General features: G+C 35.5%; 1 protein-coding gene across 2 annotated transcripts in view; it reads right to left on the bottom strand.

Annotated features, from left to right (window-relative positions):
- LOC115449181 (EH domain-binding protein 1) overlaps nt 1–11,151 on the bottom strand; it is a 47,750-nt gene extending 36,599 nt beyond the window's left edge. For both annotated transcript variants that reach the window (XM_037436738.1, XM_037436734.1), the window contains exon 1: nt 10,928–11,151. The gene's annotated coding sequence lies outside the window, so the exon portion shown is untranslated. The remainder of the gene's footprint in view (nt 1–10,927) is intronic.
- Between the last annotated feature and the right edge of the window lie 28 nt (nt 11,152–11,179).

An 11,179-nucleotide genomic window follows, 5' to 3' on the forward strand; every position in this document is an offset into this window, starting at 1 on the left:
TAATATATATTTTACGCATGTCCTTCACACAACTGTCCATATCAATAACATTGTGCCTCGGTAGTAAAGAGATAGTAACGGTAACTGTACACGCGCTTCCGTCGCAGAGGCGTTGATAATGCGCACGCGCAGATTATCGCGCACGCTGCCTATAGCTCAATAGGACTGATGAACCGATTATGTATGTATAAAGAATTTATTTTGTTTTAGCGTGCACATATTTAGATAACGAAAAATATATTATTTTACTGGCTAGAATAGCCTGAAGCTAAGTAAGATGAAACTAGGTATATACTTGAGTGCTATAGGTTTTTTATAACGGAACGAGACAGACGAATAAACTCGGGCGATACAATGCAAGCAAATGGTTGTTTTTATATTATAGACTAAAAATGCGGTACCAGCCTTGTCTGGGAGAAACGCAATGTCTATTTCTGCCAACATAAACTCTTTAGATTCAAATTAAAGGACATGAACACTTAAAATTATCACGAATAGTGTCGACGGTCACGAACCCTACCACCTCGTAATAAAGTTCACTGTCGTAGTGCAATTGTGACTGATTTTAAACTGGCTTAATGAATCTCTATTGTATAAAAATCGATATCTTAAGTGTAGCTTTTTATCCGGGAGCGGCAAAGTGATCCCACTGTACCTGATTATAAGTGCAGTGGGTTCAATAGAATATCGACTGACGAAAGATGATTACCCCTCGGCAGTAGACACAATTATACCAGCCTGTTGGAACTGGATATCATCATCAGCCCTGTATTATATACTGTCCCATTGTTGGGCACGGGCCTCCTCTACTATTGAGAGGGATTAGGCCTTAGTCCACCACGCTGGCCTAGTGCGGATTGGTAGACTTCACACACCCTCGAAATTCCTATAGAGACTTTCTCAGGTATGCCAGGTTTCCTCACGATGTTTTCCTTCACCGTTAAAGCAAGCGATAATTCGCAAAGAATACACACATATTTTTTTAGAAAAGTTAGAGGTGTGTGCCCTTGGGATTTGAACCTGCGGACATTCGTCTCGGCAGTCCGTTCCACAACCAACTAGGCTATCACCGCTTATACACAGGTTGATCTCGGAACACACAGACTTACGTGCCACTATGGCTGGTTTTAACACCTTGTGTATAGTGGTCGCTATCCAGGCGGATATAAAATATATCCTACCAGCAAAAACTACACTAATGTACAAAATAATCCATTACGCTAGTAGAATATATTTATATCCGCCCGGATAGCGTCCACTATACACAAAGTGTTAAAACCCGCCATACTGCCATGCTACGCTCAAATTTTTTATAGATTTTTATGTCTTCAAATAGCTTAAAGAAATACCCATCCAATAAACTTACCTAAATAATTGTATCATGTTTAGAACTAGATAAAAAAAATAACTAAACGAGTTTTTCTACCTCAGTTTTACATACAAAACTATATTTACAAAACTTCGATTATTTCGAAATAAGGTTTCCCTGACTCACCGCCTTTGCGCTTAGCACGGCAGCTTAGTGTCCCACGTAAGATTGCTGGCTATTATAATAAGGTGACATACCTTCGAAAACACTAACATAAATAGATAAACGCAGCAATCTGCGACCCCCACGAACGCGCCTACGTAAGCCGCTGTCGCCGCTCCGAGATGATCTCATCTCATTAATACATTACGATGTGTGTGTTTGCGCGACATTGATTATGCACTCAAACAAATCAATGGAACGACATTCGACCTTCTTATTAGGAATTGTTTTGACTCCGCTTTAGCATGCAATTATATTAACATCTTACTGGTGTTAGGATGGTTTGTTGTTTGGAATTTGGCTGTTAGAAGTAAATGCAAAGAAACTGCTGAACGGATTTGGATGAAATTCTCAACATGTATAGATCATATCCTGTATTATAGTACGGCTATAGCCTGTGAGAGAGAGACATTATAGTGCACGAGTGTGTAAATTAGCCTATATGTCAATCTAAATATGGTGCCAAATTGCATCCAAATCCATTCAGCAGTTTCTGCGTTTGCTATCTTCGCAGACTTTCGCATTTATAACATTTACTGGCTAATGTTCGCAACGTCGCCCGAAATTAGGTATGTTAAAAAAAGTAAATAACATATGTCCTGTCTTGGGATTCAAGGTTACACCATATCAAACTTTATCAAAATTGGTTCAGTAGTTTAGCTGCAGAAGGGTAACAAACATTCGTATTTATATTTATAACCTGTATGTAAATTCTAGCTTTTGAGGATCCGCCCGTTTGAACAAATTTACAAGTGATAGAAGTAGCCTATAGCACTCAAGTGTAATGTAAATTCATATAAACAAAAAAAATCAAAATCAGTTCAGTAGTTCCTGAGATAAGCGCGTCCAAAACTCTTCAGTTTATATCACTATAAATATGTCTGAGTAAGATATTAATGAAACTGGCTCCAATTATAACTGCATTGTCTGCGTCTAGTACCTACTATGCGTTTGAAGCACGTGTTGAAGGAATGTGACGTGCCTACAGTACACTACCCACGCTGTTTATTTGAGGACGATTTATTAGGTTAAATACGCTTGTGATAATAACGTAGGTTAAGTAAAAATTGATGGGAAGAGTGCCATAATAATAGCAGATCTGTTAATTCTATCCCACTGCTGGGCATGGACCTTAACTACATTACGCACTCTTAATAAAATTATGACCTATTTCAAAATTGTTTATTTGTGGCAGTAGTCGGAAAACTAATTTTTGTTTGCTACGTTTTTTTTAAGTTGCAATAAAATTGAGCTTGTTAAAGATAAGCAAAAAAATAAAACCTATAGCATGAAAAAAAAAGGGAAAAAACTAAAAAGTCGCAAACAGAAATTGGTTGTTTGACGATTCCCAGAAATTGGCAATTTTGGAATGGGTCATTATTTTATTAAGAGTGCGATTAGTCGAGCATGCTGGCCTAGTGCGAGCCAAACAATATTTCGCCCTGTGGGAGGGGAAGTTTGAAGAATTCCATCACGCTAACCCCGGCCTGTCGTAAGAGATGACTAATAAGGATCATCAGGGGTTGCAGGAGCATAATACGACACTGCGACTATGCCCTTTGTTCTTTCATAGTTACTGCATCTACTATGACGATATAACACTGCCGTAGGCGTTTAAGACGTCCTCCTTCCTATGAAGGTCCTGGAGCCCCTGCAACTTAGAAAGATGGGCCACAAGCCGACATGGCGCAGGGACGGTGGCGGTCGATATGAGGAAGCCCTTCGCCAAAGATGAAGCTACCCCTTAACACGGGAAATCTATTTACGTTTTCCTGCCGAATTCAGGGCTCAGCACGCTACCGCGAAACAAATGCGCTCCGGTATACATGAAACTTAAAGTGTGGGTTTCGTTCTTCAGGTCATTGGTTCGTTGTCGAGGATATTTACATAATGTCTGCACCAGACGCGTACAAACAGACATGTGCAAATATTGTAATAAAACATATAAGTGCTAAGCATACATAAAATATTCAACAGCTGTTTTGCTGGTTGTATGATGTGTTTTATATCCGCCTGGATAGCGACCACAAGGTGGTAAAACCCGCCATAGTGATCCGCGTAAGTGTGTCGCGTTCTGGTATCAGCCTGTGTATATTCGGGTCCAACAGTCCGGCATAATTGTGTCAACTGCCGAGAGGTAATCATCTCTCATCCGTCGACATTCTATTCCACCCAAATCCACTTACAATCAGGTTTAGTAGGGTAACTTTGTCGTCTCCCTATAAAAAAACCTTATACATTACACACATTCATATCATTCCGTGTAGGCAACTTAATTTTACTAAAATTATGGAATCAGTTTGCCGTTTGCATAACTGATATTTCCGTCCTATGATAGAGTGGAAACGACGCTACGATCTATAATTATCCAGTTAAATCTCTACCCACCCCTCAACGCAATGAAACGTGACGGAACACGGAACAATTTCGCGGAAATCAATCAACGCGTTGTCCTCGATCAACAGAAACTGCAATATCGAAGGATTCATTTCCGCCGTTACGTTGATTTATTGTTTGCTTGGGGTTTTGTGGATGCCGTAAAGTCTCGAGAAGTCGGGTAAAGTCAACAAAACAGGCCGGCATAATTAAGACGACTGACAAGGTTACATCTCTTCAGTCAATACTTCGCTTACCATCAGGTGCATAGAGCACACTTTGCCTGACAGTATAAAAATACCAAACTTTATTATCCCTTATTATGTCATTTTAGCATTGCGTTGCTAAATAAAACCACATTTTCCTTTTCACATCTGCTAACATTGTGCTAAAAATCATCCATGAATAACATTTATTTTCGTCAAAAATCCCAGTATTAGTTTTCTGTTTTTTTGATCATTTTTTAGTTTCGTGCGAATATGGGGTGTGTATGTTTCAGACTGAAATTAATTTGTCGCTGCGAAAAAATCTTTTCGTGTAGTATTAGTGACGTTAGGGCATATCACTAAAAAAAATATTTTTTTTATTGATATTTATTTTGTTCGAAACTTACACTTTTTTATTTTACATCTATGGTTAGAATACTTTATGATAAAGTGTCTTCTCGAAAATAACTTTCTCTTTAATTAAAGTAATTAGTGTTTGTTTGCGGCTTAGCTATATTATAGAATTCTCGCTATATATTTTCCCGGTATAGAAAGTAACCCATAACCTTCCCAGGGTCTTACACTATCTCCAAACCAAATTTCATAAAAATCCGTTCCTTAGATTTTGAGAAAATCGATAACATACAGACAGAAAAGGGGAGTTTGTTTTATAATATGATGTCAAAATAACTATAAAACTTAACTACTCCAAAATTGTACCATAACAATTTATTTATTACACGATTCTAAATATAACGATGTGGTAATACATCCAGAGTTTTCCTTTAAAACGCGATAATTACAGCAAAGGAACATACACCCGGCTTCTGAGGATAAACATCATCTGTGTGAATAATTACAGTAGAGTGCATTGAATCTTTATCGAATAAAACATTAAGACGTTATTTCAAACTTATCGCTTTACGTGTTTATATATTTACTAGCTTTTGCTCGCGGCTTCGCCCGCGTGAAGGAGTTTACAGGGATATTATTTTTTCCGACTTACTTGATATACATATAGTTATATTATGACCAAATTACACAAAAGCATTATAAATTATATCCTATGTGTTACTTTGATTTATAATCAATATTACTGTAAACTTTCATCGAAATCCAATCAGTAGTTTTTTCGTGAAAGAGGAACAAACATACAAACATGCATCCATCCTCATAAACTTTCGCATTTATATACAATATATTATTTGTATAGTATGATATATTAATTATTTATTGCACCAACAAAACAGTCATAAGAACACTACGCGAAATTACACTCGGTACATGCCACCATGATTATATGTAAGTACAAATGTCAAGCTTGAACCGACAGTAGTCAATAAAAATAAATATAATAATATTGTGACAGAACACAGTAAGATAGAAATATTAGTCAATAATTAATAAACCCAGTGGCTCTGGTAAATAAGTGGCGATAGCCTAATTAGGAGTGGAACAGACTTTCGAGACGAATGTCCGCAGGTTCAAAACCCAAGGACGCGCATCTCTGACTTTTCTAAAGTTATATGTGTATTCTTTGTGAATTATCGATCCAATCGAAGATTAATATTAGTATCCCTTATTGAAATAGACCGTAAGAATATAACCACAATTAAGATTCGATTCCAAGGCGAATAAAAAGGTATGTTTAATGGAATTTAGGTCTTACGGACTGACCAGTAACTACATAATGCATTACGAGCTTTTGCCCACATAATAACTTCGAAATATCCTTCTTCGAGGTTCAGACTGTGTGCCAAATCTCAGCGGTATGAACAAGAAAGTGAAGCACACAGAATAACTTTCGCATTTGCTATGGGTGAGATCAATATTTACTCCTTCCACCCTGTAGGGAACGCAAAGCGAGTTTATGTAAATACAAAACAATGAAACTGTAGTATAAAGAAACAATCATGCAGATGCAATTATAGCGCATGTTGAGAGCGCAGTCTCGCTCGAAATTATATTTGGACTGCACTTAGAAACAAATGCTCTGTGGTTTTTCTCGTGGCAGGATAAAACTGTGTTTACAGTCAATGTACTAAAAAGCATATCAAAGAAACTTTATTCTGATTGGAATATTTTCTAAATCCATTCGAAGGTATTAGGGTCCTTTATTGAAATCTGCGTTTAGTGGAGTAGGAGCTCATTGTAAGATGTACAGTTTTTAAGTCCAAACAAAAAGGGGGCGAACCTGTAGCCATTTACTTGGAACAGTTACAGACTTCAAGCTGATATTGAGCAGAAAAACCCGATTCCAAAATCGAAGTCGACATTCCTACTCGACCCTCGCAATACGCAACGCCACTCTACCACGACAGTCAATCAAAAATAACTACAGACAACATAACAAAAAAATGTACACATCAAAAAATGACCTCATGAAATATGGAGCAATGAAAGAAGTCATTGTACCGAGCTTCCTTATTTACACAGCATTTTAATTACCACGTCGCGGGCCAGTGTTTCGACCTCAACGGTGATAAAAACGATAATTAAACGCAACATTTGACCTTAATGTTAGTACGGTCACAAAAACAGGCAAATTTTGTAAAAGTTCGGATCTTGATACTCCTTATGGGCAGGCTTATCGCTTGAGATCTCATTGGCGGAGCTAACGGATTACACTATTATTCAATTGTATAAATACATACATAGTATCACTCCTCTATCGCATAGGGGTAGGCAGAGACAATGGATTACCACTTTGCACGATATATTACACACTATATTAAATATATCATGATCGAACGAAAAAAAAACTAAGTTTGTTTACTTACATACTTTTTTAAATAAATTAACTGAGGAATGTTATTCATGACAATATCTAGAAAAGGTATTTTAAAATAATTATCACGTTTTATATCTCATTTCTTTCATATGTGAAGCCGTTATCGAAGTATATGTATTTTGCAAATTCTTTTCTTGGGAACTTAAGGTTATTTTTTCATATTAAGGTTATAGCTTAAGGTCCATTTTCATACATTTTGTTTCACCTTTAATCTGGGTAACTAAACAAGTATTGACAAGTAAAGAATTTAAATTCACGTCTAGCTAGTGATTAGTTCTCGCAGTTGAAAGAAAAACGTAAAAATAATTAATATGCATGGATATTTCGGCCTTTAAAATTTAATACGACGAAATTTTAATATAACCTTAATGTTGTCTTCGGGATAGTAATTAGAGCTGTAAACAAAAGATAACCTCATAAAACAAAGGGACTCTACCGCGTGTTTAGGCACAGACCGCGGCGATCGCGGTTGCGGCTTCATTGGAATTTAATTAGATAACAATATTATTATAATATCCTCTACATAGCATTTATCTACGGTTTTCAAACATCCCGTATAGAGTGGAATTCCACATTTACGGCCCATATTTCAATAATTCATTGTAAAAATATTATATTCAATGCAGTAAACAAAGACTAAAAAGAATGACGATTAATAATCATTTATCCGTTGTTGAATTTCACAATACTCTAGAAACATTGAAATAATTGAAACGTTCTATATTACTGCCCTCCGCTCTGATCTAACTCGACCCACGATGTGGGGAAAATAAACCGCCATAAACAATACGAATTTCAAAACAAATCCCAAGTTTCGGGTCGAAATACACATTAATTCATGTTTCCCAATCTGGGAAAGGTACGTCACGGTCCACAGCTCAAGTACGCTGCAATGAGACCAATGCAGCGATCCATATAGTACCTTTAGGCTACCACACTTCACTCCCACCCTTCTACTTACTGCATGTGAGGTTAGATTAGGAATCTATTTAACTTGTTTATTCAGTTTTCGATTCTTGTCCCAAATATTCCTGCTTAATATTATAAATGCGAAAGTTTGTGGGGATGTATGTATGTTTGTTCCTCTTTCACGAAAAAACTACTGAACGGATTTGAATGAAACTTTACAGTAATATTGGTTATACATCAGAATAACACATAGGCTACAATTTATAATGATTTTGTGTAATTTGGTCATAATAACGATAGATATCAACTAAATCAGAAAAAAAATCCCGTAAAACTCATTCACGCGGGCGAAGCCGCGAGCAAAAGCTAGTACTGAATATACCGACAATATTGCAGGATATTATCAATTTAAGGAAAAGTTTATAAGAAAACAGACATTGAAGAATTAATCTAAGCTCCATACCAGTGTAAGTAGTCACTCATTTTTTTCATCTTGAGGAAAATGCCGACAATCACGCATTTTATCCAAAGGGTAGTGACAGAACTAGTACACACTTTTCGTCGAGTTTGTATTGATTCCTGTTGTGATCTAAGGAGAGCTATCAGCTACTCTTTAACCTGGACAGGCACGCAATAGGACTTAAACATGGAGACGCAAAACATAGAATATTTAACATCTATACATAATATTATAAAACAAAGTCCCCAAAAGCTGTCCAGGTATGTGATCGATTTTTTCAAAATCTACGGAACGAATTTTTATGAAATTTGGTACGACGATAGTTTAAGGCCCTGGGAAGGTTATAGGCTTCTTTCTATCCCGGGAAAATATATAGCGGGACTTTTATCCCGGAAAACTCCTTCACGCGGGCAAAGTCGCGAGCAAAAGCTAATTAATAATATTATTAATGCAAAAGCGAGTTTATTTATATGTCTGCTACGCACTCACGACTGAACCACTGAACCGATTTTGATAATATTTGCCACAAACTACAATTTTAATCCGGGAAAAGTACATAGCGGATTTTTATCCTGGGAAATGTTTTAGAAGCTTGCGAAGCAGCTGGCGTGCTATATTTAGTGTGAACGCGTCTTTACGATTCCAAAACCAAACTTCATCCATTAATTTACATATGTAATAACATATATAAACATTTGTATCGAATTACTTTACATCTATATCTAAGATGAGATCATAATTCTTAAGAATTGTAACTTGTGTAAGATGTGATAATATCATCAGGTGTGTATTTTTTTTATGCATTTGTTGAATGAATCATTGTTTTCCATAGCAATATAATAGGAGGATGTATACTTTTTTGCAGCTGCATAATGACACGAGCGAGCCACTTGCACTATGATAGGCAATGTCAAAACTCAGGAACAATAACTCCTACTTTAAATTGCATAGCACTGATTATATATTTTTTTTTTCTAACCTGACTCTAAGTTAGCTAGCCTTTCAGGGCCAGTTTATACAAACTCACCAGACTTTCAGGTGGAATGCTTTAGGCACTCGAAACCTTTGAAAGTTAAGTGACCATACTGAGGGCGACCCACTTACGGGTAACAAACCTTGGCTCAGGATGGTCACTGAGTGAGGATGAGACATCAGCGATTATGCAATGCAGCAATAGACATGTGAAAATTCATGAACTATAACTCCTACTTTAAATTACAAAGCGCTGATTATAGATGTTAAATGTTAAGTCCCATATGCCAAGTAATTGCAGGTTACAATGACTTTCAAATGGGAACACAGTAGTGCAAGGATAATGCTCTGCAGCAGATATAAAAATTGCAGTGACATTTATCTGATTGAATTTACACACATATATTTTATCCCCAAACAGTAATCAAAGGCACAACTAATGCATCTACTCTCTGCTCTGTGTATTCCATCCCATGATGTGATCCCTAACGCTATATTATGCACAAATTTCTGACACCAAATAGATTGAACACAACATCCGGAATCTGCTTTAGTTTTTTTTATTGTCCTTTTTCCTACCTTTTTTAGATCCCAACAATATTTTGTTGCATGCTGTTGGTTTGCCACCCACAACCTATATACAATTGAGTTAACATTCTTTTGCAATATAATTTAACAAGGTTATGCAAAACAGGAAAACATTAATTTATTTTGGTCAGTTCACAATAAGATGAATAAAGGCAGTTAATTGAGGAAATACTATGTATCATACTTTTATATGATTTAATATAGAAATTATTTGATTGTTTTAAAATACTATTTTGAATCAAAGAAATTAATATTTTGTCTGCACTCTCTGTTATCAATACAAATCAAATTTAATCAGAGATATGTTTTTTTTTAAGTAAAATAATTAAAATCTTGCACTGGATACTAAAAAGTTATTTTGATCAGACACAAATTCTTATTAAATAAAATTATTGCATACACTTTACAGTAAAAATAATTAATCAACATAGTATAAAAGAACCATTATGTGATGTTTTTTAAAGTTCTTGGTTATAGAGTGCACAGTGTTGAGATTAAATGAGTTATAATGAAAATTGAAACAAAAGAGTAATATGTATATTTCTTCTGAAAATATTTTTCAGTGCTTGTCTTATTTATTGTTACATGGGTCACACAAGATTTTGTTACCAACATTAATTTTATTAAGATTTTGTGTAACAAAATGTGTGATTTACCACAAAAAGAAGTAAACTAAAAATGCAATAAAGCTGTTTTTGATGTAATATACAAAGTGTTTTCAAAAAGATTGTCAGAAATTACTTATGTTTTTATACCATAAAAATGAGTGTCACCATCAAGGTTTTGTAAATGATTTGTTTAATTAACAAATTTATAAGGCAGTGTACACAAACTAGTGTACACACAGCCAGCCTTGAATAATACATAAAAAGGCGGCCGAGCGAAGCAGAACAAACAAACAGACGGAATTAAAGACATGCGCGTACTACGAAGCTAAAAATAAAATCACGAAGCCCTATTCAAAACGACAATGACTCTGCATTTATAAAGTTCAAAGAACCAAACGTGATATCATCAACAACTTGACTAATATTAACAGATTATAAACACTTCAAATAATTTATGTTTTATGATATCCTTATAATATTACTTACATTTACAGTCAATGGAACTGTATCAGCAAATCGGGGTCATTTTAACACTTCACAGTCGTTTTGTGTCACTGAATATTAATAATTTCACTTTGTCACGCGATTTTGAGTATGTGTTTCACAATTTCAGTGTCCTGTTCACTTTATTTTTGCAATAAATTAGCTTTTTTTTATCAGAAAAATTGACTATTTTTTGACGTTTGATGAGATCAATGTTGCTATGGTTTTGAAATAATATCTACCATGGACCATAGT

Source organism: Manduca sexta, chromosome 2, assembly GCF_014839805.1.
Source record: "Manduca sexta isolate Smith_Timp_Sample1 chromosome 2, JHU_Msex_v1.0, whole genome shotgun sequence".
NCBI lineage: Eukaryota > Metazoa > Arthropoda > Insecta > Lepidoptera > Sphingidae > Manduca > Manduca sexta.